This window comes from Taudactylus pleione, unplaced genomic scaffold, assembly GCF_031769625.1.
Source record: "Taudactylus pleione unplaced genomic scaffold, aTauple2 ptg000018l, whole genome shotgun sequence".
Lineage (NCBI taxonomy): Eukaryota > Metazoa > Chordata > Amphibia > Anura > Myobatrachidae > Taudactylus > Taudactylus pleione.
In genome coordinates, this window is record NW_028284420.1 from 7,270,279 (window position 1) to 7,297,079 (window position 26,801).

Below are 26,801 nucleotides of genomic sequence, written 5' to 3' on the forward strand. Positions count from 1 at the left end.
TCCACAATCCACCAATCTGCGCCCATACATTACAGATATTTTCAGTGATTTCCAGATAATTTTCAGGAAAGACAGATCTGCCAATCTTGAAAGGCTTATCATTTTACTAGTAACAGTGTGCAAATCGGCTGATTGTTAGCATACACTGGCAATCTGCAGTCCAGATTGGTCTATGAAATCCAACATGTTACACAACCTGATTCACCAATAACAATCACTTTTTGGTCAGAATCTGCCATCTGTAAACCCCATACTGTACATTGCTGATTTTTTTACACACTCATCTGCAAAACACAGAATCACCACCAATTGATTGCTGATGTATGGGGGCCTTTAAAATTAACATTGATGCCCAATATGATGCAATTATGTCCCAAATGTGTAGTGTAATCGGCTCTATTATTTAAGAAGCTGCATTAATTGTGTCAGGCAGCCTAATTACACTATACCTAAAGCTCTATATGTATACCTATATACTGTATGTGCAGGCAGTGACACACATAGTGGCTGCCTCAGGAGTGCTGCAGTGCTCTGTTTGAAGTGTGCCCCTCTGTCCTGGGTACCAGCCACCTATGATATCCTTGGCATGCAGTCAGTGTTACAAGCCAAGTATAGCACTGCACTCACTGTGTGGCTGGTAGCTAGAGTGTCTCAGGTAGCTGATGGAGCAGCGGCCCCTCCCAGTCTCCTCCCCGAAGGCGGCCCCCAGCGCTCCTGCCCAGGCTGCTCTGCCCGTGTGAGAGGAGACGGTGCCGGTAGGAAAACGGCGTGTACAGTAGATGACTGTTGGCTGCGGGTGCCTGACAAGCTGGGCAGCCAGCTGTGTGTGTGTGAGGGCGGACGAATCTCAGGGAGGACTGAGGACATAGCACCTGGAAGCAGGTGAGTGGCACCTATGTGCTTGTGTACTACAAGTTCCATCCATCTTCTGTTCTGTTCTGTCCAGTCACGAAGTTTTTTTTACTAATTATTAACATTTAGTCCATGTAAGGATATGATATCCATATGAATATTTACACTTAGCTGATCTGAACGAAATAATCATACTGTATGATACACCTGTATGTTAATATATGTATAAACTACTATAAAAAAAAATCTGTCCCAGTGAGTTCTGATGTCATTAATTATAATGAATGAGGTCAGAAACCACCACAACTGTTATAAATGATTGTGTCCTGTAGGATATTATGGATTTTATATGGTCACCGAACATCTCGGGGACTTGTAATGTCACTATAATCTACAGGATGCATTATAAATCTATCCATCCAACCCCTGACAACAAGGCATGCTTTTATAGATAAGAACACAGGTGTCACTGCTTCTAAAAGAGTCTATACATAGGAACTGCTCATAACCATGATCATGTGTGTGCTATTACCTGTTTTATCAGAACTGAGGTGAACCATTAAACTGAAATACTCTTTAGAGCTAAAACTGACATACATGGAGACTGGTTTGAGCAACAGCTGAGTGATTTTACAATGGAGACGTTTACACAGATCTTAGAGCTTTTTTTTATTCCAATTTTATTTATTATTTTAAATAATGTTTTGGGGGACATGCAGTTAGTTACAGACACTTTTTGAGTGTGTCCTAGCTGGTTGCAATTCCTATTAGATATTTGTAAAGCACTTGGTCCTATAATAGAAATAATTTATGTTTATATCTTGAAATAAGCTTTAAATGTACTTATTTGTAGTGATACCTTTGACAGAATGTTAGTTTCCTGTATGGTGTGTTGTCATTGTGGGGAGATGGCTTGCTATAGGAAACTAGTGGATGAAAAAAAAATTCTGAATTACATCGAAGTTCTTTTGACATTCATTCATGAATTAGCCCTTGTCACTTGAAAAGGGAGTGTGCGCTGTGCATACACCAACCTTTATGTAAGCTAATGTTTTCTTTTGGTCCCTGAAGACCAAACATTTATGACTCCCATGCTGCAGACCTAGCCAGGAGCTGGGATGTTAAGCCATATTTTACACTACTACAGAATATGTTCCCTTAATGCAAGTGATGCATTACACACTTGGACAAATTACAGCTAGAGGCTCTTTCTTCCTGATAGAATGAATTACCCTCAATTTAGGTTCACAGTGAGAAAACAGCCTGCTCTCTGTCTGAAGCCTTTCTTAATGTAAGTAATGTGTATTGGCAGTAATTCAAAAATCAGACCGTTTTTGTTAGCACTTTAGGAGATTTCTGATCAAATACCTTAATTTATGACAATTTTTCTTTTTTTTTCACTATTATTTGTGTGGCTCCTAAACACCCATGAGAGAGTGTAATTTAGATTTTTGCTATTGCTGTATATTATTGGGCTAGTAATTAATTTGAAGCTGTACAGAAGGCGTTAGCTGTGGGGGGGGAAGGGTTAGGTTTAGGCAGCACAGTGGGGTTAGCGGTCGTTTATTTTTTTTTGGGAGGGGGCGTGTACAGTCAGTGCCAGCAGCATGGGAGAGAAGGGAGGAGCTGCTTCAGACTTAGGGGGGGATGTTTAAGGCCTTGGTGAAATATACTGTAGTAGAGAGAAAAAGTACCAACCAGTCAACTTCTAACTGCAATTTTCCAGGCTGTGCTTGAAAAATGACAGGAACTGATTGGTTTGGCACTTTAACTCTCTTCAAAATCCATGTACATACCACTGTATTGAATTTTCTCTGTTGTTATGCTACCTGTGCTAGCTAGATGTGAGATTAGTGGGCTTCCACAGGTTCCTATGGCAGTGCTAAGCATTTTACATTTTACTAACCTGTCTGGTTACAAACCTCCTCAAGTCTTCTCCTGCACTGCCATTATCTGCCTCCTTTGCCCTTATTTGCGGTGTAGGGAGTCTGCCCAACGTCGCAGCTCCCAGGTGGCTGTGCAGCAGATAAAAACATGTGCAAACATCCTACAGGAGGCGGGAAGTTACAGTGAAGACACCGCTGAGGGGTGAACTTAATGTTTACCCTCTTCGGCAGAAGCTAAGTACACATCGCATTAGCCTCCTCCTGCTTTGTAGTGCTAGCAGGTAAAGCAGAAGTGGCTTTACCACCATTGTACTAATTGTACATAGGCCCCTTACAGAGTGGGGGAGGGCTGTTTTCTAGATGTATGTGTATAAGTGTGTGCAAGTATGTATAAGTGTGTGACTGGTTGTATGTACGCAGTACTATTTGTCAGGAGGAACAAGCAGGAGCTCATTCAGACCCACTTGTTAGATGCGTTCGCTCGCTCCCGGCGTATGCAAATCCTGCGCACGACCAGCAAGGCAGGCGATCGCACGTCAAGGCATTAGCACGCCCACTATGTCTTGGCGTGCGATCACTTTGTGTATGCAGACTCCCCCCAGCCATTCATAAGACGCCCCACTTGCGTAAGTCATCTCCTGGAAGTGCATGAAACCATTGGTACATCGAGCACCATCGGATGTGATTGCAGCGTTTGAGGTAGACTATACCCTTCTGCAAGCACTACGATCACTTCAGTGTGAAATTCAATCAGGTGACGTGTACTATAACGTTGCCCCTTAATTATGCACGCCTCTGAAACGGTGTTGAAACACTCAGGCACACCTGCGTTCGCACTTCCACTCCCCCGTTTCTAGTGACCATCCCCTGTCACCACCCACAAACGACCTCTCCTGTCAGTCATTCAGCTGGGCTGTCTATGCTGGGCGAGTGAGCACTTCCCGATCTTTCGCAGTGGTTCACGCACGCGCCATGCAATGCATGCGCAGATTGCAAATATCGGCCAGCTACGAGCGATCGCATTCTAGCGAGCGGGTCTGAATCAGCTTGTAAGTTCCTGAAGCTCTCTTTAACTATGACGTAATGTCCTATCTATCTATCTATCTATCTATCTATCTATCTATCTATCTATCTATCTATCTATCTATCTATCTATCTGTTTTTCTATAGCTCTGCCCACAGTTCCTGTACCCATTTTTCCAGGAAAGTAGCCCTGATGTTCAGTACTGTGCAAAAGTTTTAGGCAGGTGTGAAAAAAATGCTGCAAAGTAAGAATGATTTCAAAAATAGAAGTGTTCTTAGTTTATTTTTATCAATTAACAAAATGCAAGGGGAAGAGAAATCTAAATCAAATCAATATTTGGTGTGACCACCCTTTGCCTTCAAAACAGCATAAATTCTTTTAGGTACACTTGCACACAATTTTTGAAGGAACCTCGCAGGGAGGTTGTTCCAAACATCTTGGAGAACCAACCACAAATCTTATGTGGATGTAGGATTGCTCATATCCTTTTGTCTCTTCATGTAATCCTAAATAGACTCGATGATGTTGATATCAGGGCTCTCTGTGGGCCAAAGCATCACTTCCGGGACTCTACTTCTTTACGCTGAAGATAGTTCTTAATGACATTGACTGTATGTTTAGGATCGTTGTCCTGCTGCAGAATTAATTTGGAGCCCAATCAGACACCTTCCTGATGGTATTGCATGGATAAGTACCTGCCTATATTTCTCAGCATTGAGGACACCATTAGTCCTGACCAAATCCCCAACTCCATTTGCTGAAATGCAGCTCCAAGCTTGGAACCTCCACCATGCTTCTCTGTTGCCTGCAGACACTCATTATTGTACCACTCTCTAGCCCTTCGGCTAACAAACTGCCTTCTATTACAGCCAAATATTAAACATTTTGACTCCTCATTTCAGAGCACCTGCTGCCATTTTTCTGCACCCCAGTTCCTATGTTTTCGTGCATAGCTGAGTCGCTTGGCCTTGTTTCCACATCAAAATTATGGCTTTTTGGCTGCAATTCTTCTGGCCAGACTTCTCCAAACAGTAGATGGGTATACCTGGCTCCCACTGGTTTCTGCCAGTTCTGAGCTGATGGCTGTGCTGGACATCTACCGATTTCTAATGGAAGTAAGCATAATGTGGCTTTCATCTGATGCACTAGGTTTCTTTGGCTGACCACTGCGTCTACGGTCCTCAACATTGCAAATTTCTTTGTGCTTCTTCAAAAGAGCTTGAACAGCTCATCTTGAAACCACAGTCTGCCTTGAAATCTTTGCCTGGGAGAGACCTTGCTGATGCAGTATAACTACCTTGTGTCTTGTTGCTGTGCTCAATCTTGCCATGGTGTATGACCTGTGACATGAAAAAGTTTCCACAACCTCACCTTTGTAGCAGAGTTTGGCTGTTCCTCACCCAGTGTAAGCTTCTTACACAGTTGTTTCTGTATCTGTTAATGACTGTGTTTCAACCTACATATGAAAATGATGATCATTATCACCTGTTTGGTATGATTGGTTAATCATACACCTGACTATAATCCTTAAAAATCCCTGACTTTGTGTGCAAGTGTACCTAGAAAAATTTATGCTGTTTTGAAGGCCAATGGTGGTCACACTAAATATTGATTGCATTTAGATTTCTCTTCTGTTCATTCACTTTGCAATTTAATTGATAAAAATAAACTATTAACACTTCTATTTTTGAAAGCATTCTTACTCTGCAGCATTATTTCCACACCTCCCTAAGGGGTCCTATTCATCAACACTAAAATAATGGTTTTAAGGATATTCTTCTTAATTACTGTTTTTTTTAGTATTCATTAACACACTAAACACAGGAGATATCGCTGATATCTCTTGGTTAAGTCCGCCTGCGTTCATTTCCACACTCCCCATAATTTACAATGGGGATGTAGAAATTAGGCTATTCAACAAATTCCCAAAATTATGTATTTTCGGAATTTGATGGTGTTACTATACGCCATTCTCAGGTGGCGTATAGCGGGTTATACTTATCTGCTTTCAACGTGGGCAGGTCCTCCTTGGCCCCCTCCTTCGCTCGCTGGTCCCTCCTTCGGCCCCGGCTGCAGGCTGTGACAGGCGGCCAGGTAGGGGGTAGGCGGGGACACAGAATTACTACAGCTTTATTCAGTGCTGCGCATGCGCCGCTTTTGTGAATGTAACAGCGCATGCGCAGCACTGATTACAGCTGTGGTAAGTTAGAGCAGGCAGGGAAAGTATCTATTTTCTGAAAATCTGTCAACGCAAAAATGTCAGCTTTTCGGAATAGATACTTATGGAGAGGAGGAATGATGAATTCATCCAGTAATTAGGTAGAACTCTATGCGATTTCTAAACATAATTACCTCCATCGAGTTTTTTTTTGTTTTTTTTAAGTAATGATGAATTGGCCCCTAAAACTTTTCCACAGTATTGTATGTGGATAAGTGTGACTGTATGTATGTGTGACAATGTATGTATGTATGTATGTATGTATACATATCCCCCAACCTTCCCGATTCAGGTATTGTCCCAGCCATGGGCTACAGTGGCCTACAGGGAGAAGAAGTAGGGAGGAACGCTCTCACCTGCTGTGCATGTAAGGCAGTGGGCAGTCCAGCAGCTGGAGAAGTGATGTACACCCCTGTGTGACATAAAATGGAGGCATGATTTGTTACCACACCCCCTTGTCTAGAGGTGAGTTACCTGGTACGGCGGGTCCAGTGACTCCATCGATTTCTTATGGAGCTGATAGTCATTTGATGAAAACTTATGCTGGACCCACCTAGTGCCACCCAAACCTCCCCTTCCATACCCTAACCCCCCCCACAGAGTAACTCTAACCTACCCTCCCACAGCCGCTGACGTTCTGTGCAGTATGTTGGCATATCTTGTGTCGACACTGTGAACATGTTGACATACTGCACACGCCAACATGTCCAATGTCGACATTTAAAAAATGTTGACATTGTGATGTCGACATTATGACTGTCAACTGTTTAACTACACCCCCCAGGTGTCTCAATTATTTGTTAACTACCTGTATGAATAAGCAAACTGTGCTCTCTTTATAGGTGTACACATTTTTGCAGACTCCTCTTCCATTGAGACAATGGGCTCGATTCAATTCAGTGCAATGCTGAATAGCCCAGGGAGGGAGCTTCCGGAGCTATTCAATTCACCGCGTTGTTTGGTCTGACTAAAGGATTTCTTCTCGCAGCCCCCTGAGGGTGCGAGGAGAAAGCTGACTAAAGTGCCAGCCGCACAGCTGTTTTCCTGCTTAGGGTGGCCCTAACAGCCTCGCGGCCGGCATTTTAGTCATAGAATGCAGGTTCTCGTGATTAAACACCCAGTTTGTCACGATAACCATCCTTCTCTGACTTAAACTGGCAATTATCGGACCATAAAGCACGGTGAATTGAATAGAGCCCATTGAGAGTAATCCGTTTGCATTGTAAAAAGTTACTGTAAGCAGAGCCGGCCCTAGGCATAGACAAACTAAGCAAATGCCTAGGGCATTTGGAATGAATAGGGGCACCCAAGCCCACCTAGGGCCGGTGGAGGTTTGGGACAGGCACAACTGAGGTACCTGCTGCTGGCTGGGCAAAGACTATGGCAGCTGCTACTGTCACTGTGTAGCGTCCATGATCAGATCTCAGCTGACAGCTCCGATTGGGCCTGGCAGCAGCAAACAGTGAGCGGGCAGCAACGGTTTGTGGGGACAGGGCACCTGGACAACGGCTAGTGATTAGTGCTGGTGCTGTGCTGGGAGCGGGGTGAAGGGTGCTGTGCTGGTAGAGGGGTGCTGTGCTGGGATAGGGGTGCTGTGCTGGGACGGGTGCTAGGTGAGGGGTACTGTGCTGTTATCTGTGCTGGGAGAAGGGTGCTGTGATGTGTGCTATGCTGTGATCTGTGAGGGGTGCTGGGATCACAGCACAATGGGGAAAGGGGCCACAGCACACTGAGACCAGACCCCTTTCTGTGAGGCAACACGCTTTTTCTGGATCCCATGGGGGGGCACCACCCAAAATATTGCCTAGGCCCGGCTCTGACTGTAAGCCTTTAAGATCACTTGATGGACATGTCTCTGACAACTATGAGCCTAATTTAGGATGACCATGTGCATGCAACATCTTAATCTTGTGTCTATAGTAGTGCATGGAGATGCACACCTCCAAGAGTTAATTTCCAATACATTTTTATTAAAATATAACACCCCAACCCCTTCTCTAACCTTTCTGTAATACTCCTAAATCTTAAAGTAATCTAGATCTAAATCTCAAACATAACAGAGGATGCAGTTTGATCTAAAAACTGTCTCTTTATTTTCTCTATTACATTCTATTGTGGAACTACACTTTCAAGTAGAGATGAGTTGTTCAGTTGTGGCTCAGATGACGTTTTACCACGTTCGGAGATCCTAACTTGGCAGGAGATCCAATCCAAAACTGAACCGCTCATCACTACTTTCAAGCAATTTGTGGCAATGTACCATGGTTGTCAGGAAGAGCCCAGAATTATTCAGCACAGGTGTGATCGGCCCTGAGGCACAGTACTCTTTGTGTAGACATCTAATTCAATAGGAGGTTTTAGTTCCATGCTGAAAGGCTGGGGCTGGTTCACATTATGAAAGCAGAACCCCATGATGTTGGTCTCTCTGGTATAATCTGAACAGCTCAGCCTGCAAAATGCTTAGCGGGTGGTTACCGCAAACGCTCACTGTGCACCTAGTTTAACAGCAACCAGCCCTGACTAGAGCTCTGGTGCTGATTGATCAGTTAGAGGTGGTTAACATTTTTTAAATATATTTTGTAGAGCATGCTGAAAATAGAGCAAATTGGTATCATCGAATCACTCTGTAAATCACTTTAATGCATATAGGCTGATTCAGAGATGTACGCTAATGCACAGTAGCTGAGTCTTTGGAGCCAGCTACTGTGCAAAATATGCTAATGCCGCAGAAGGCATCTTTTGTAGATTGATGCCTCCTGTCCACTTCAGTGATCTGCAGCTGTGTCTGAGGATGCAGCCATGGATCAGTCTTTCTGCTTTACCACACATAGCACATTTACAACTTTATTGTACCGTGAAAAGTACTGTACATATTGTCTACCATGACGCAGATGCTAAGAATCTGCGTTGATGTTGCAATAAGTACATATATTTTGCCAGAAACGCAGATTACTAGGTTGAGGATTTGCATCAGGTGGTCTATACTTAGGGGCTGGAGGCATTATCGGCACCCTGCCATATTGCAAGAAAATATGGATTTCTTAAGCTGGGCAGACACTTGTACAATCATACTTTCAATGCAATTCCATTTCGCTACCATTCGAATTTCCCGATCACTGGGCCTAATTCAGACCCGCTCGCGAGCGCAGGACGCTCGCAAACGGGTCGATGGTGCCCTAATGCGCATGCGCACGACGGAGGGAGCTCCGTTGTGCGCATGCACGAGACACGCATAGCGACGGGGAATCCGTCGCTCGGGGTCTCGCACCAAAGGGGGCGTGCTGTCGATGGTGATTGACAGCACGCCCCCTTTGGTGGGCGTGCCGGGGGCATGGCTGCCAGACGGAGGCGTTCCCATGGGAACGCCTACCGTCTGAGTCCAGCCCCTCTGACATCACTAGTGATGTCAGTGGGAGTGATATTGGCTCTGATAGAGCCAAAATCACTCCAGGGCTTGCGGTCACCGAGACCCTACCGCAGGGTCTCGTCGCAAGCCCGATGGTTGCGATGGTCTTGACCATCGCGACCATCATCATGGACGCTCGCTATAGCTGTGGGTGGTAACCCACAGCTATTGCAGCGTCCATGAGGCCGCTCCATTTTCAGGTAGGAGGGCCCTGATTCAGAGCGAGTGCTCTGGTCAGAGCGTCCGGCTCTGAATCAGGCCCACAGTACGTTATGTGTATACACACCTATTAACTTGCAATCTTCGACCTCCCCCATCTGTCTAAAATATCTGCTGAATAGACACAAACGCAGCGCTGCTGCTGGAGGACTATGGACAGAAGTACTGAAAGAGAGTACACGATTCACTTTTTGTCCGCTATTGTACCATCAAATCTGATGAAAATTAAACTGCACATAAAACCTGATCTTTCGATGTGCCAAGTTTTCTTCTGGGAAACCATGATCCAAGGTGTATACGCCAGTGGCAAATGCAGGATTTCTAGAAGGGGGTTTCCAATTACTTGATTTTAGAGCGAGTGTGAGCGATCACAGTACGCCATTAATGTGGCAGTAATGTACAGGTGTGTATCTAGCGTTACTCCCGTAATGATACATGCAAGTTTACACAATTCTTTGTTGAGCACAGGGCGTTGGGTGAAAGGAGAATTGGTATTGCAGATCTAGTATTCAAAGCTTTAATTTGCACATCTTCTCCCACTGTGTCGGGTCACATGCAGCTTGCTCTATGCATATATTAAAAGTGGAAAGTGTGGCTGTAGATTTGCCTACCCTCCCGATTTGGTCGGGAGCCTCCCGAAAATCGGGTGCCGCTCCCGACCTCCCGGGATGGTAGGCAAGTCTCCCAGCTGCCGCGGATCCCTCCTTTCCCACCGCAATAACTTGTAAAAACCCCGGCAGCGAAGGGGGGCGGACACGCGATTCGCGTCATTTTGGCACCGCCCCCTGCTTCACACTGCCTGCAATATCGGCAGTGTGTAGCGGGGGCGGGGCAAAATTGACGTGCTTGCGTGGCTCCGCCCCCGCCCGCAAATACTTGTCATCTGGCCGGCTCCGCCCCGTTTGCTGGCCACGCCCCCCAGTAATGCCGATCTGGCTGCTCCCTCCCGGAAGGGCCAGCCAGATAGTCGGCATGTATGCTGTAGAATGCATAGACAGTACAGGCTGAAAAGGAAAACCACATTGTGAGCTGCTCTTTCTGTGATCCTCTGTGTTGTATGGAGCTTGATAAATAGCACATCCACAACGTTCCTGTACATTGAATGGGGACCGCAGTGTGCTCCATTACTTACCTGAATGCAGGAGATATCTGCGATATGTCTTGCGTTAGTGGCTTAATATAGTGGTAATAATGCTGAAACTGCTGTTTACTTTTAATAACCAAGCATTCTGAGCGCAGTCTGTACACAGTGGCTGGTAATTGCACTAGTCCTATCACCTCAGGACCAAGAAAAAAACGGGTGAGCAGACACTCTAACACTGAGCAAATGGAGGGGGGGTTGAGCTTTGGAAACAAATGTGGCAATAAGAAGTGGATCTTGAAAACAATTTAGTGCAGATCTTAAGTCTTTCAGACAATGGATTCCAAAACATATATATTTATTGTAGAAGTTCTTTTTAAAATACCCTTTTAAATCAACAGAATATATAATTATAGAAGAATGTTGCTCACCCATTTTCTACTTTGTGTTGTTTGAGTTTGCCTAGTACCCGATTCATAAAATCCTACAAACCATCATCATTCCAATCTGAAGGAGGAATACTCTTGATAAAAAGGGCCAGCAATACACTCTTAGCTAAGAAAACAGAGCTGTTATGACAGCGGAGGAAAAAGTATTTAGGTACCTACTTCATTAGCCATTGGCTGAAGAGGACCATAGGATCCCTCAAACCTTCATCTCCAACATGACCTAATACATGGCTAGAGGGAGCTTTTGCATTGTGAGCAAACCAAAGAAATCATTATAATGAGAATACCAAGGTCTTCAGTCATGGCTAAAGGGGCCTATCCATAGCAGATCTTACTGAAAGACAAAAGATTTATCTTTTGAAAATTCCTGGAGATGCTGTGACAGATATCTGTCTTGTACATGACAGATATTTGCAATAGACGAACGATATTGGATGACATCATTCTTTGAGTGGATTTTTTTTTTATTTCTGTTCATTTACATTCAAAAAATCTTTCGACGTTCACCGCGACAGATATTTCTAATATCTGTCAGCGATAAACGATAATTGACCAACATGTTGCAGAGACAAAAGACCAAATTTGTCGTCCGCGGGAGTGCGCATTTTTATCATTCAGAGCCTATCCAGTAGCAGATAAATTGAACGACGACGATTTATCTGCTAATGGATAGGCCCCTTAACAGAGAGGTGGACTAGCCTAATATGAGATTGTTTCCAATAACACAAAAGGTAATGTTACTAACAAATAAGACAATAGCGGCAGACGAGGAGAATTGAATATTAAACTTGGCAAAAAATAGACAAAGGGGGAGACTAACGGCAGAGGACCCAACAGCTAAGATACACTGCTACATTAAGTGCTGTTTAGCCTGAGTATAAAAGAGGGAGTCGTAATTTATTACAGCAGCTGATTCTTTTTACAAGAAACTTTTTTTTTTTTTTTTTTTTTAATCAGACTGAACAATCACTTCATGTTTTATTCATCTTTTTACATTTTTTACGTTATTAATGTCCTTCCTGATAAAATGGAAATCGGCAACAAAAGTTCCACATATAATATTTTCTGGGAGATTGCAAGTAATCTTTCTTGTAGTACTTCATTGTATTCAGAATATTAACAACTTGGATAAAAAAATCTTTGAGTAACTGGTAATGGTTTATGATCATGTTCATGATTTTATTGGCAATGACCACATATGCTCAATTGTTGGTAGAAAATTAAATTGTATACAATACTTTATATTGATCTTATATTATGTCCTATAAATTGAGGATTACTGGGTGGCTAAGCTTTCATGTAAGCTACTATATTTAATCAATTGATTTATTTATGGAGTTATTGACAATATTTATACTAATGATAATACCTAGGGTGTAGGCTACTTGCATTATGAAATTACAGTGACCCCTCATGTCAATCGGCATTTCATTAGGCATGCTTGCAAACAGTGGCATAACTACCGTGCTTGCAAAGGGTGCGGCTGCTATGGAGCCCGAACTGCCACTGTGGCCCGCTGCTCCCCTTGCACCCAGTCACGCACACAAGATGGGCCGGTCCAGTCAGGGACATCGAGGCTGGGTGTCAGCAATGTTGATTTGGTGTCGGCCCGCCAGCTGATTACAGCTGGTGCACTGGCAGGCAGTCAGGAGAGACCGCACTGTCAGTCATGAGGCAATCAGAGCTCACGGACTGGCAGCCAATCAGCAGTTAGCTGCCGTTCCGCAACCCCTGATTGGCTTGCAACTGGCGCCAGATCAAATTACGTCGGCGCTGTCTGTCCATGTCTGCAGCCTGCCGGTGCACCAGCTGTAATTAGTTGGCGGCCCAGCCCCAAATCCACACCTGCTGGCTGCTGATGGCACACAGGGGGAGACGAGAGGCTGCTGGAGGGACATGGGGAGTTTTGGTGCTGGGCGGGGCATAATGTGTAAGGGGCACTACTATTGTGTGGAATAATGTGTTATATGGGGCACTACTACTATGTGGCATAATCTGTAAAGGGCATTACTGTGTGACATAATGTGTAAGGGGGATTACTGTTTAATGCAAGGGGCATTACTGTGTGGTATAATGTATAAGAGGCACTACTACTGCGTGGAATGATGTGTATAGGGACACTACTGTGTGGCATAACCTGAATGGGCTTTGTGTGACATAACATGAATGGGCTCTGTGTGGGGGCAAATGTCTGTGATTCTTTTACCTCTGAAGGGACCCATTTAAGATCTTGGACCACAAAGTTCTAGTTACGCCCAGGGCGCTGAAAGGGGGGTGGGTGTTAATTACCCGGGACCGGGCTTGTTGGAGGGGCCCAGCGGAAGCCCGGTGTCACGGCCAGGGTTTCTCGGCATGGTGGTCACCGGGTATTACCTGTGAGGTCATTGTGGCGAGGGGTCTCTGGCAGCGGGTCTGACGCTGCCCCCCTCCCTCTTGCCTGTCAGCAGCCCAGCACACACTGCTGAGTGCTAGACTATAATGGGAGACTGCTTGCTGCTTCAGAGCAGCAGCAGTCTCCTCTGCCTGTGGGTGGTTAACGATCACACTGATTGCACCCCCCCATGATTTACACCGGGCTAAGGAGCTCACAGCGCCCCCCTCCCCAGCGCTTAGCGCCACTACAAAATCTTTTTTTGTTCTTTTTCTGCTGCGAATAATCCACGCCCCCTTCTACCATGCCCCTGGTTACGCCTTTGCATGCAAACGCGGAGGCTTTGGATTTCATATGTATTTTCATGAGTCCTCAAGTTTACTCAGACTGAGGTAAAAGGATACTTTTGCATTCTCACAGGTTTTTAGCTGATTGCCAATTTCCACTGGAGCCAGCCCTGGAACCTATGTAATTTAAGAGCGTCCCCATTTTTAGCGATTGTGTGACAGTGTGTGGCCCTGACAAAGATCAAACCTAGGCAAAAACCTAATCTTGGGCAAGCTACACCACCATGCAAAATTTGGTTTTCGCCTCATTCGCGTGTTTTGGGGTGAAGTTTTTGCCTGCTTACTCAATGCGCGCACCCGCTTTTCGCCCTATGCAATTGTAAAACAGGCGAAAATGCATATGGGCGAATGCAGTGAATAGCGGAACTGGCGAAAAGGTCAGTTTTTTTGGGGGGAAATCAGTCTGTACCCCCAATAAAGCCTAACTGACCCAGGGAATCAATATAGAAGTGTGTTATTAGCCATAATAAAAGTAATTTGGGATCTTATTTTGAGTCAAAGGCCTGTTATATGCCTATTTGTAATTGTATAAGTGTGGAAAAATTATATTAAACAATGTATTTTATGAAAAATAATTGCTGTAGTTAAATTGGGGGTACATGTAAATGGATACTAGTATATTTTGGGGTTTGTAAAGTGCAGAATACATTTTTTGTTAAATACACCTGCTGCAGCCTCCTGCAATCCTAAAAACACCTGTCCCATCCATAGAGCACCCCAAAATACCTATCCCAGTACTTTAACCCAATTTTCAAACACTTTTTGCATTTTCACCCCAAAAATGGCATGGCTTTTTTAGTGGGGATTTAGATTCTTTTTTTTTTTTTTGCCCAATTAGTCATTATGAGAGAGGGAGAACCAAGTCCCCACTTTTTTACTCAAAAATAGGGATTTTGCCTTTTGGTGGAGAAACTTTTTTTGCCTATGGAGTTTTCGCCTAGGTGAAAACGTCCTGGAATTGAATAGGGCGATACTTCGGACACAGGCGAAAACCATGCATCGGCGAAAACTTTTCGCCGATCGTGGTTTTTCGCCTCTAATTGAATACAGGCATTAGAAGTAAATGAATAAGATGACTTACAATGAAGTAACTAGCATCTCGATTATTGTGCAGTGTAGTCTATGATACTGGAATGGGTTCAACATCAAGAACCCTAAGAGATGAACAGTTAGGGCAAATCTCCGGTGAAATCACTACATTGAGGACAGGATATAGTTTTACTATTATTCACTATTGCTAATCATAGGCGTGCGCAGAAGCCGGCACAGGGAGTGTCACATCAGCACCTTCCCCTCCGCCTGGTCATGGACTTTTTATCCGCTCCTTCCTCCAGGACATACACCACTCACCTGGATTCACCTGGCCGGCCAGGTCAGTAGTCTATGTCCCAGTGGAAGGGGGTAACAGGGTAGTCCATTACCCAGCAAAGGGAGAAGTGTTGAAGCGGCACCCACTGTGGCAGCTTCTGTGCAGGGGCAAACGCAGGATTCTCAGGGAGGGGTTTCCATTATAGATGTCTACACACACACACAGACACATAAGTAGGTGCGCGCGACAGAGGCCCCCAGTAGTAGTCCTCCCTATGTAGTGCCCCTTATATAGTGCCCCCAGTAGTAGTCCTCTCCCTATGCAGTGCCCCTTATATACTGCCCCCAGTAGTAGACCCACCTATGCAGTGCCTTATGTGGTGGTCCCCCCCATGCAGTGCCCCTTATATAGTGCCTCAGTAGTGCTCCCCCCAGCAGTGCCAGTGCCCCCAGTAGTGGTCCCCCATATGCAGTGCCACTTATATTGTACCCCCAGTAGTATTCCCCCCTATGCAGTGCCCCTTATTTAGTGCCCCCAGTAGTGCCCAATAGATAGTACCCCCCAGCGGTGCCAGTGCCCCCAGTAGTGCCTCCCCCCAGCAGTGACCCCCAGCAGTGCCTCCACTAGTGGTCCCCCCTTGAAGTGCCCACAATATAGTGCCCTCCAGTAGTGCCTCCCCCCAGCAGTGCCCCTTACATATACACAAACGAAAAAAAAAAAAACACTTACCCGAATCCCCGCTCCTGTGCCCGCCTCCGTCCGTGAGCCGGATGGTGGAGTCCGGCTTCGGCAATGCTTCCCTCTGTCTAGCTCCCTCTGGGAGGGCTGTGTGCATGGCGCACAGCCCGTCCACTGCCGATTCAGCTGTCAGCGCTTCTGCGTCTGGTGGTATGAAAGCCACCTGACGCGGAAGCGCTGACATCTGAACTGGCAGGGGCCTGGCCGGGCAGCGCCGCGCAGCCGATCATGTGTGGCCCGGGGACCGGGGATGGTGCAGAGATGGAGACAAGGCTGTCTCCATCTCTGAATAAAAAAAAATATTGGTTGGGTGGTTGGTCAGGGGGGGGGGGTTTCTGGGTACATAGCGACATTTTACACGATTTGGCCGATGACGACGAATCGGGTAAAAAAAGTACAAATCGTGAGTTTATACTCACGAGCATGATGCCGATGCACGTCCCCGCTCGTCGTACATCGCATCTTCTGATCTGCCGTGCTGCAGGACAGATTAGCCAAACTGGGATACAATGCATTGGCTGCAAGATAGATCTTTAGTCAGATTGGACATTTTTAACTCCAAATCGTGATCATGACGGCAAGGGAGCTCCCGTGAAAGTTCATGAGGAAATTGGCCATAAAATCGTATCGTGAGCACATCGGTATATGTGTGGGCACCTTTAGAAACCCCCCCCTCCGTGCGCTAGTGCTGTGCACACACCTATGTTGCTAATATTTATAATATTACTTACTCAGATAAGGAGGGGAGACATGATACCTGGGAAGGACTTTTCACAAGACTAAATATAAAGACTTAACTTTACAGAGGACTTTAATACTGAGGTGTATGTGTGCTATATCCTTATTGTGCTTTTGTTGTGCTGTGTATTGTTGAGACAAAATGGTTCGGAATCAGTGTTGCACCCATATGAGAGTTTATACTTGGGTATGAGCATATCAGGGATTAAACCATAGATATATCCCATCAGTAGATTTGTGATAAAGCTAAATCACTGATATTTGACTACATGAGATCGCCCAGTCCCAAACCCGCCTCTCTGTAAGGTGAGATGGGGCAAAATACCTTCAGGTCTGCACATTTGCATGTGTGCTGGAGTCCAATCTTTCTGAGCATGTGCAGAGCATAAATCACACAAGATACTCTACGCAAATTGGCATACATCCCATGTTGTATCAGCCACATAAAGTGGAATTGTCATTATATTTATGGTACCTAAAAGCACCTTAATAGATGGGTCACTGCTCATGCTCTAGGGCAGGGATGGGGAACCGAGGGCCCGAGGGCCGTATAAGGCCCCCCTGAATCACTTGGTCTGGACCTTGGAGCTTTTTTTCTGCTAGCCTCATCTGGCTAGCAGGGTGCCCAGACTGGCACCCTGCAGCCAGAATCTATGCAGCAGTGCCGCCTGGAGCTTCGGATAGTCACACCGCTGCCCTTACAGCTCCCTGGAGCATCCTCAGGATGCTCTGGGCATTGCTGTAATCACCAGCGATTGTGGTCCCGCCCCTGTGTGATGTCACATGGAGGGGCGTGGCCTGCACCAGGCCCGCAAATAATGTTATATATATCAAAATGGCCCTTGGCAGAAAATAGGTTCCCCACCCCTGCTCTAGGGCCAGTGCTCTGTGCTCAGTTATTTGGCCAAAATTTGCCAGCCAGCCCCTGAAATTAAGTACAGTATTATTAACAAATATAATGAACAGGAATTTAGAAATGTGTACCGAATATATTTAAAACGTGATTAGTAATTCCTGTATATTAAATACAAAAAAGGTTTGATTAGAGGATAATGGGAAAACATACTAAGTGACTTGGTGACCCATGTTTTGAGATCTCTCATCTAAATTCTGGAAAAAGTGTGAAATATTTTTCTTATCAAAAAATAATTTGGTTGGTAACCTCTACATGTGGAGTCTTTGTCTATGAATGCCTGGCAGCCTATATAAGTGGGTCATATGTTATCCTAATTGCTGATGTGGAAAGGACATGAAGTAAAAAACCCACAGTGTGGCCACCAAGCTTCTCAAACATGGGGTAACTTTCAATATCATAACTAATTTTTATTTCTCTCACCAATTATATTAGGGGGTTCAACAGGTATAGGGGGGAATGTAATACAGGGCCGGTTTCCATTGTCATTAAAGGTGCCGGAAACCCCCAGAGAGGTTTTGTCAAGTTTCATTTGAAACTCGTGGAATTTAATAGGTTGCAAGTTACCACCTTCTTGCCAACCATTCAGCGATGTTTATCGGCATAAAAAGCAGTACTTGCCTGCATTCCAGTGTGTTTGTCAGCTGGAAATTTGCTGGTTTATTAAAAGAAAAAAAAAAATTGTAGAGACTGTCGCCCCCCTTCCCTGGAAGCTTAACCAGCCCTAGCACGTTTGCTTAGGCTGGTATTTGAAAAATTGAGGTCCAAAAAGTGTGAGGGGTCTCGCTGATTTTTCCAAAACCAGCACTAGGCTTGTCCAGCTAGCGCTAGTGGAATCACAAAGTGGAAACTCACAGTGAGGGGGGTACCCCCACCATCATTCCACCAACCCTAGCCAGTTGGCCCTGGGCTGGTTCACCCCCTGGGTCCAACTATTTCTAGTGCCAGTAGCACTATTGCTCTTCTCCATACCCCCGATGACAGTAGGTACGAAGGTAATGGACCATCTCTTATTCTGCATCTCTTATTCACTTATCTCTTGTATTATCTTATTGTATTATGGCATGATTCCAGCTATTTTCAAATTCACACACTATTACATATTGCGAGTTGTACAGTATATTTAACATTAGAAACATCTGGAGGGTGGGTTGTGTTGGAAACAGAAGGCTAACATTCTGTAGCGTTAGGTTGTCCTCACATTCTGTTAAACACAATCTCCGTCGAAAATCGTCTCACAGCAAGAGATATGTAGCCTCCCCAGACATAGGCCAACCTACTGCCATACACATATACCACCATTCCCCCATCCCCCAGGAGATACTCTTCCAATATTTAATCACTATTACTAATCCACACATTTGTCACTACATATTAATATCATATCATGTCTATGTTTCCACCACTTACACTTCAACAGTAGCAGAAGCCAGTTGTCTGTTTTAGCAATCTACCCACAGTCAGTGGAAACACATTTCTCCATTTCACCCAAATCTGGAATATATACCACCACTCTCACACTCCAAACCCCCCTCCCCCCCAGATATATAATATCCATCCTCTCAACCCCGCCCCCCAGGATATACACTACTCACCAGGCCTGGGCGGCGTTCTCTGCTGTTGTCACCTCCCTGCTGTTGCCGGCTCTCCTAGGGGGAGTCAGCCTCATTTTCAATCATGGATGGCCGATGTGAAACTGTATATTCAGATGCATAATTTTCACAGGGTTCCAGTTATTGGATAGACAGAAATTGGACAGACAATGTCTACATAGACAACAGATGTTAGACAGGCAAAAGGTCGGCACAGAAAAGGTCGACATGGATAAAGTTTGACAGGGTGAAAAGGTTGACACATTATTATTATTTTTTTATGGTTAGGCACTTACCTAAGGGTTAGAGTTAGGCACTAGAAGGGACGTTTAGGCACTTACACGACGGTTAGGCATCAGGAGGGTGGGTTAGGGTTATGCACTAGAAGGGGTGGTTAGGGTTAGGCACTTACCCCGATAGAGTTAGGCACCAAGAGGGAGGGTTAGGGTAAGGGTGAAGATTAGGACTAGAAAAAAAAAAAAAAAAAGCGTCGACCAGTTTTGTGTTGTCTTTTTGACCCTGTCGACCTTTTGTCCCTGTTGACCTATTGCTTGTCTAAAATCTGTTGTTCATCTAGACATTGTCTATCTAATTACGGTCTATCTATTATACCAAACCTATTTGCACATTGGCCACCTTGTATTCAAAAAGAAGCTGCCTCTTCCCTGGGAGCTGCCAAAAGTGGGAAGGAGATGCTTTAGGTACGGGTTGAGGCTGCCTAAAGGGTATGCGGGTATACGCCTATGATCTTTCTACTACATTTTCAATCATGTAAATTCATGATTTGATTGATTTGCAGTTGTGATGGGTTTCAGGCCAGTCCTACTACATTATCAGTCTGTTATCAACTATGCACAGTGGGCCTGATTCAGAGGTGCTCGCAAAAAGCGAGCGCTCGCTCTGAATCAGGGCGGGCGCAGCTTTTTTTTAGTTGCGGCCTCGTGGCCGCTTGCATAGCTGGTGATGTCAGTGGGGCCAGCCCACAAACGGCAGGCGTTCGCATGGGAACGCCTCCGTTTGTGAAGCCACCCCCCCCGCCACGCCTGCAAAATGGGGCGATCTGTCGATCAACATCGACAGCTGCCCCTTTTGTAGTGAGTCCCAGAGCGAGCACTTCTTGCGCTAGCTCCGGGGCTCGCGCGTGCGCACTGGGCCACCATCGACCCGCTTGCGAGCGGGTCTGAATCAGGCCCAGTGTTTGTAGCCTAATCCCTATGAAAACTGTGTTTATATCTAACAATTCCCTAATAGTAGGAAAAATAATGAAGAAATCATTCAAATGTTGCATCATCCCAGTAACATAAAAATTACATTATCTTCAACTCCTTCTGGCTACTGTGATGGCTGTGATGTAATAGATCTTTGATCTACATTGTGGTGTCACCTATCTTGATTGAAGTCAGATCACTAGTTAGTGAGCAGTCCTTCATTAGGCCTGGTCCAGCATACGTGGGAACAAAAAAAACTTACTGAAATATTACGTCTCTGCTCAGGATTCACATATTAAACATTTATTTCAATTCATTTATAAGATTGGTTTTCATGTAACTGGTAACTGATAATTTGAAAATATTTTCAGTATCATAAACATGGACATTCCTAGCTTAAACTGCATCATAAAACTCTATTGTGCAACAATTTAATGTTTCTAATAGTAACCCTGGCTAACAATCCAGCCTTTATCTAGGTGTAGCCTCTGTATCTGGAAGGGAACTAGGGGAGTACATTTTAAATGCAATTTACAGTAATTGTGTTTGAAGCAATATGTGTTAAGCTGGCCATACACCTGCACGATTTCGGGCCGATTGCCCGATTTTCGAAGAGATAAGTTTGGATCTTGTGAAAATCGTGTATTATTTTAGTAAGATACGATCCGATGCCCGCTCCCGCAGCTCCTATAAACGGATCTTATGATCAGATGTGCAGCACATCTTGTCCATCGTATCGTGTGCAGATCCTGCCGTTTATTTTGTTCATGCGATCCATCATGCGGCAATTCAAGTAATTTCAATGACTGTATCCCAATGAGCGCGTGAAGCACAGGATCGATCATACAACAGATCCTGTGCTAAGAAAAACAACAAACCTGCTGCCGGGACTGCCAGGGAGCTTCGGTGAGTCGTGTGTAAATGCTGGTCGTGCTAGTGTATGGCCAGCATTAGCATGGGAGCTTTCAGAAAATAGGGAAGCCTTGCCATTGGACTGCAAGTTTAAATGTTCTGATGAAAAATATGAACAAATTCTTCATGCTGCAATTTGCTAGATACAAACAGATTTGCTGACAGCAATAGTCTTTCTGTTTTGTATTCATATACGGCATTAATATTGCCACATAGGTAGCACAGGCGGTGTAATGGTTAGCGTTACTGCCTCACAGCACTGAGGTCGTGGGTTCGATTCCAACCACAGCCCTACCTGTGCGGAGTTTGTATATTCTCCCTGTGCTTGCGTGGGTTTACTACGGGTACTCCGGTTACCTCTCCCACACTCCAAATATATACTGGTAGGTTAATTGGCTCCGAACATAAATTAACCCCAGTGTCTATGTGTGTGTGCATGTGATAGGGAACATAGAGTGTAAGCTCCACTGGGGCAGGGACTGATGTGTAAGGTCAAATATTCTCTGTAAAGCGCTGCGGAATATGTGTGCACTATATAAATAACTGGTAATAAATAATAGGTACCATGTATAATATGGGTAAAATTGGGGCATATATTTTGTTTTATTTCACTATCTGCAGGCAAGTAGAGTGGATGTTCAAGTCATCCTTGTTTATTGGTAATTTAAATACAAAATCTAGATGTATACTTCTAAAATAATGTAGGTGCATGTTCTGTTAAAGTGTAGTTGTTCCTTACATGCAGTGCAAGCAGCCATTTCGTGTGGGGTAAAACAGTTTTTTTTTATGAGAATATAACCTATTATATGGCAAGGATCCAGTGACCTCACAAAGGCTTGGTCACCACTTCATAGTGAAGTGCAGGCTGAATAGTGGATGAAAAATCAGTTTTAGGTGGCAAATATAAATGTATACCTGTGTTTCCTGAATACACAATATTAACAATTTTTGCAGCAGTCAGTGGAAGCTGTCCTTGTGTGGCCAAAACAGCAGTCGGGCTATAACCATTTTATTTGTCCGATTTTAGGCAATTTTCTACCCACTAACTAAGCGCCCCTCATGTTCCTTGATATGCCTTAAAATGCTTTTAATTACATCTCTTAGATACCCATAATGCTCCTATATGCAATCCCTGAGCCCTCTGATGCCCCTTTTATGTGCCTCCAAAACCTCCCTGCATCTCTCCAGCTTCAGCCCCGCTGCATCACTCTAGCTCCCCTGCATCTTTCCATCTCCAGATCCCCTTCTGTCTCCATCTCCAGCCCCCCACTTTGTCTCTCCATTTCATCCCTGTCTCTCCATCTCCAGCCCCCCTGCATCTTTCCATCTCCAGCCCCCCCTGCATCTCTCCGCCCCCCCTGGTTCTCTCCAGCTCCAGCCCCAACCTGTCTCTCAGACTCCAGCCCCTACCTGTCTCTCCAGCTTTCCTACATTCCTCTGGCTCGGGCACACATCTAACATGTCACCTTCTAGCAGCATGACATGATGATGTCCCACACATTGCGCCGCACCCGCAACAGAGTGTAGGAGTTGGGCCATGGGGAGGACTGGATCAGCACAGGGTGCTGGCCTGTGACATTTCCCTCATTGCTTAATCAGACGGTCCTCTGTGCTAATCCTGCCCTGCCTGCCGTCACAGTAGCAAATTGTGCACGGACTTCACTATCCACTTATGGCTGAGCCTTCGCCACGCTGCAACAAGTTCAACAGGAGCAGTACTTTGCATCAGCACTGTACAGGAGAGATAGAGAAACATTGCATCAGTGTCTTTTTACAATAAGCCCAAACCCCCACCTGGGATTGGGTTTCCACTCACTCGTCCTCAGCTCAGCCCTGCGGTGTGTGGCTCCAGCATTTCTGCTAAAGCAGGATGGGACACCTACTGTCTCTATATAGAAGCAATAGTAAGCAGGCATATTACACAACTAACTGTACACAAACAAAAGGCATGTTTAGACAATAGTAGCAGTGTGCCACACCACCTGACAATCTTCAAAAAAAATGGGCTATGGACACATACATGCATACATACATACATACACAAAATATGATTTAAGCAATGTCAAACATAATTTAAATATGAAGGACTGGGGCTAACCCCTTATTTTCAACATCTTGACATCCCCCTCATCATTTTGTATTGTAGTCATGTTACCATGAGTTAGGAGTGCATCCCTGGGCCATGACAGGTATCAAAGGACTTAGCTGGATTTTTCTAAGACCTACTTTTTCATTCAGGCAGCAGGTTATCCTTTGCTGTCTGCAGCAGTGAGTTCAGCATCCTCTGACTTCATCAGCCGTTGTGGACCAGCTGAAATGGGGCTTATTAAGTGATGACAGGCAAGTGATAATCTGCTTTTATGTGTCATTTATGAAACTCTTTAATGTAATTAAATCGGACTTATGTGGTTCTCATGTACTAGAAAAATCGCTTTAGGTTAACCAAAGAAAATAACTGCCAAGAGGAAAGGTAGTGGCTGGCATCCATTCTTTTCCCAGAGACTGGGACATCTTATAGTAACACTTGGCTCTATAGGAGGATACATATGGAAAACAAATCCCTGGGAGGTCTATTGCTGGAAATGATTGATGTTATTCCAGTATACTGAGTAAAGTCCTCTGAGAGGACATCTATTGAAGAAGGAATAGATGTTGCGTTAGCGAACAAATATAATTGACATCTTAATGGAAAAATCTGACTTTAAGCTGTGAATAGTGAGCTGTGGAGAAATGCATATTCTGTAATTCATGTTAGAGATATTTGAGTCAGTGATGCTTAAAGTCAAATCAGTAATAAATAAGTGGACTGAAAGTATGTAATTGTTTTGTTTCAGGAAAACAGCACAAAAATAATGCTCTGTTTTACTTGTAATACTTGTTTAACATTAAAATGGCCACTAACCGCTATTTTCAGGTGCACCAGCTGTCTACTCACAATGTGGATGTGGTATCTGAGCGTCCTTCTGACACCACCATATGATGTGCACACAGGATAGGGATAGGCAACAGGCAGCCTGTGAAGCATTCACTTGCAGCCCACAGCTTGTTCCTTCTTTGTGGTTATATTTGTTTGCTAGAACTTGTAATTTTTTTTTTTTAATAAAACACCTGCTGATATGTTATTTTACATATAGCAGTCTCTTTCTGTTAGTAATGTCTGGCCCTTGTGAGGTTAGAGAGCTGTCCAGTGTGGCCCCTTAATTGTATCAGGTTGACTATCACTAGTCTAGAGGTTGGGTCATTGTACACTATGAGCACTTCTCTGCATTGTACATAACGTTCACGTGGCCTAGGGAACAGAAAGGCAATGTGTCAGATTTATGAAAGGGTTAATTTTGATTAGCTCTATACATGTAAGGGGTTACTGCCATCTTTGTTGCCAATCATAACCCCACCAGCGTAAGTGTAGCTGGCTTTCCATGCAAAAGCTTTACCATGGCTAAGTATGGTAAGCAAAATGTATCAAGTATTACATATGGTCCTTTGTACAGATGTTTCCTTGCTCATCTAGCCTCATTACGCCAAGCAGTGCCATATGCCTGGTGTGAGTGAGCTATCGGGTCCTGTGCAGCTCTGCTAGCATCAGACATCTTTTTGTGCCGAAAATGCATCATAGTCACAATGCGATGCGACTAGGATGCACCAGGAGACTGTGCTAATTCACTTGATAGAAACATAGAATTTGACGGCAGATGAGAACTACTTGGCCCATCTAGTCTGCCCTTTTTTACCTTTTAATAGCCCTCAACCCTATGTGATCCTCAGTTCTTTGTAAGGATATTCTTATGCTTATCCCAAGCTTGTTGAAACTGCTCTACTGTCTTAGCCTCTACCACCTCTGATGGGAGGCTATTCCACTTATATACTACCCTTTCTGTGAAATAATATGTGACACTTGTATGTAAGTGTGCAACTGAGAATGTAAATTGCACTTGGGGTGGAAGAAAGTTGTGGCCGCTACATTGTAGCACTTTGCATGCTGATTCAGAGACTCCGTCACACAGATATACAAGTGTCACATATCAAATTAATCAGCACAGTCTCCTGGTGTCATAGTCACATCACATTGTGACTTAAACACACTTTCAGCATATAAAGACGCAAAAAAGATTCCTGGCGCTAGCAGAGGCTCATGCGACCAGTCACGCCACGAGGGGCTGGTTGATGCAAATGCAGATCAAGATGAGTCAGGTGCATAAATATTGGGACATTGACAGAATTTTCATATTTTGGCCTCTATTCACCACCACAATGGCTTTGAAATGAAACAAACAAGATGTGCTTTAACTGCAGACTTTCAGATTTAATTTGAGGGTAATTACATCCAAATCAGGTGAACGGTGTAGGAATTACAATGGTTTCTATATGTGCCTCCCACTTTTTAAGGGGCCAAAAGTAATGGGACAAACTAAACAATCCTAAATCTAACTTTCAGGTGCATAAATATCTGTACTTTTTCTATTAACCAATATCATGATGGTGTTAACAGAGCGATTATACTGAAACAAAATGTTTCATTGATGTGGTAAAGTACTTTTAAGACGGACACTTTTTAAAATGTATGGTAATAATATATATCTTCTCATCTGTTTGGGTGGTGGGGTGGGGATGTTTAATAATAATATCAGAACATAAACGCTGAGCTTCCAGTTGTACCCATGCGCAGGGGTGCAGAGGGGGGGAGGGGAGTGGGTACTAATTACCTGGGCCCGGGCTTGCTGGAGGGGCCAGGTCTGACGTCGCTACCCCCTCCCTCCTACCTGTCAGCATCCCAGCACATGCTGCTGTGTGCTGGGCTGCAGTGGGAGACTGCTCACTAGGGATGGACATCGGAAACCAATCGTTAGCAATCATCGATGTTTCAGATTCGATGTAATTACTTTTTCCATCGAATACTGGGAATTCGATGCAGCATTCCGATGTTCATCCAATGGCTGGCTGTGAGGGGGAGCACAGCAGACCAGCGGGTGATAAGCAGGAGATAGAAGCTGTGCGCATGTGCACAGCATCTATTCTCAGTGTATGGGGGAGCCCGGGGGCAGCCCAGCATCTCGGAGATTGCTGGGCACGCCCCCAACACAATGACATGGACGGGGAGAGCCTCTAGGCCCCTCTCCTTTCACAGAGGATCCACACCTTTTTCACTCTGCGAGTATAATCATCGTGATGGTTATACTATTTAATGATTGCGATGCGATGGCTAGTTGCTATTGCATCACTGGATTTGATGTTGGAAGCCCGGCAACCATTCGATGCCGCGCTTCTGATGTTCCCTACTGCTCACAGCAGCAGTCTCCTTTGGCTGTGGGAGGGAGTGATCACACTTATCACGCCCTCTCCATGAGTGCACTACTACATTCAATCCCACCCCCTTACCCCTGGTTCACATTGGCAGCTTTGGGTAAGCTTTGAGCTCCTTTGTGTTTCTGCTGCCAGGACCTTTTTTTCTTTGTATACCTCTCAGTAGATTGAGGTCTGCTTTATTAAATCCCAGCAGATGGGAAGTATACAAAGCAACAACTCCTTATGCTTTGTGTC

At 44.7% G+C, this 26,801-nt stretch overlaps 1 protein-coding gene across 1 annotated transcript in view; it reads left to right on the forward strand.

Annotated features, from left to right (window-relative positions):
- Positions 1-712: 712 nt before the first annotated feature.
- LOC148540641 (uncharacterized protein C17orf113-like) overlaps positions 713-26,801 on the forward strand; it is a 365,515-nt gene continuing 339,426 nt past the window's right edge. The window contains exon 1 of the mRNA XM_088442471.1: positions 713-882. The gene's annotated coding sequence lies outside the window, so the exon portion shown is untranslated. The remainder of the gene's footprint in view (positions 883-26,801) is intronic.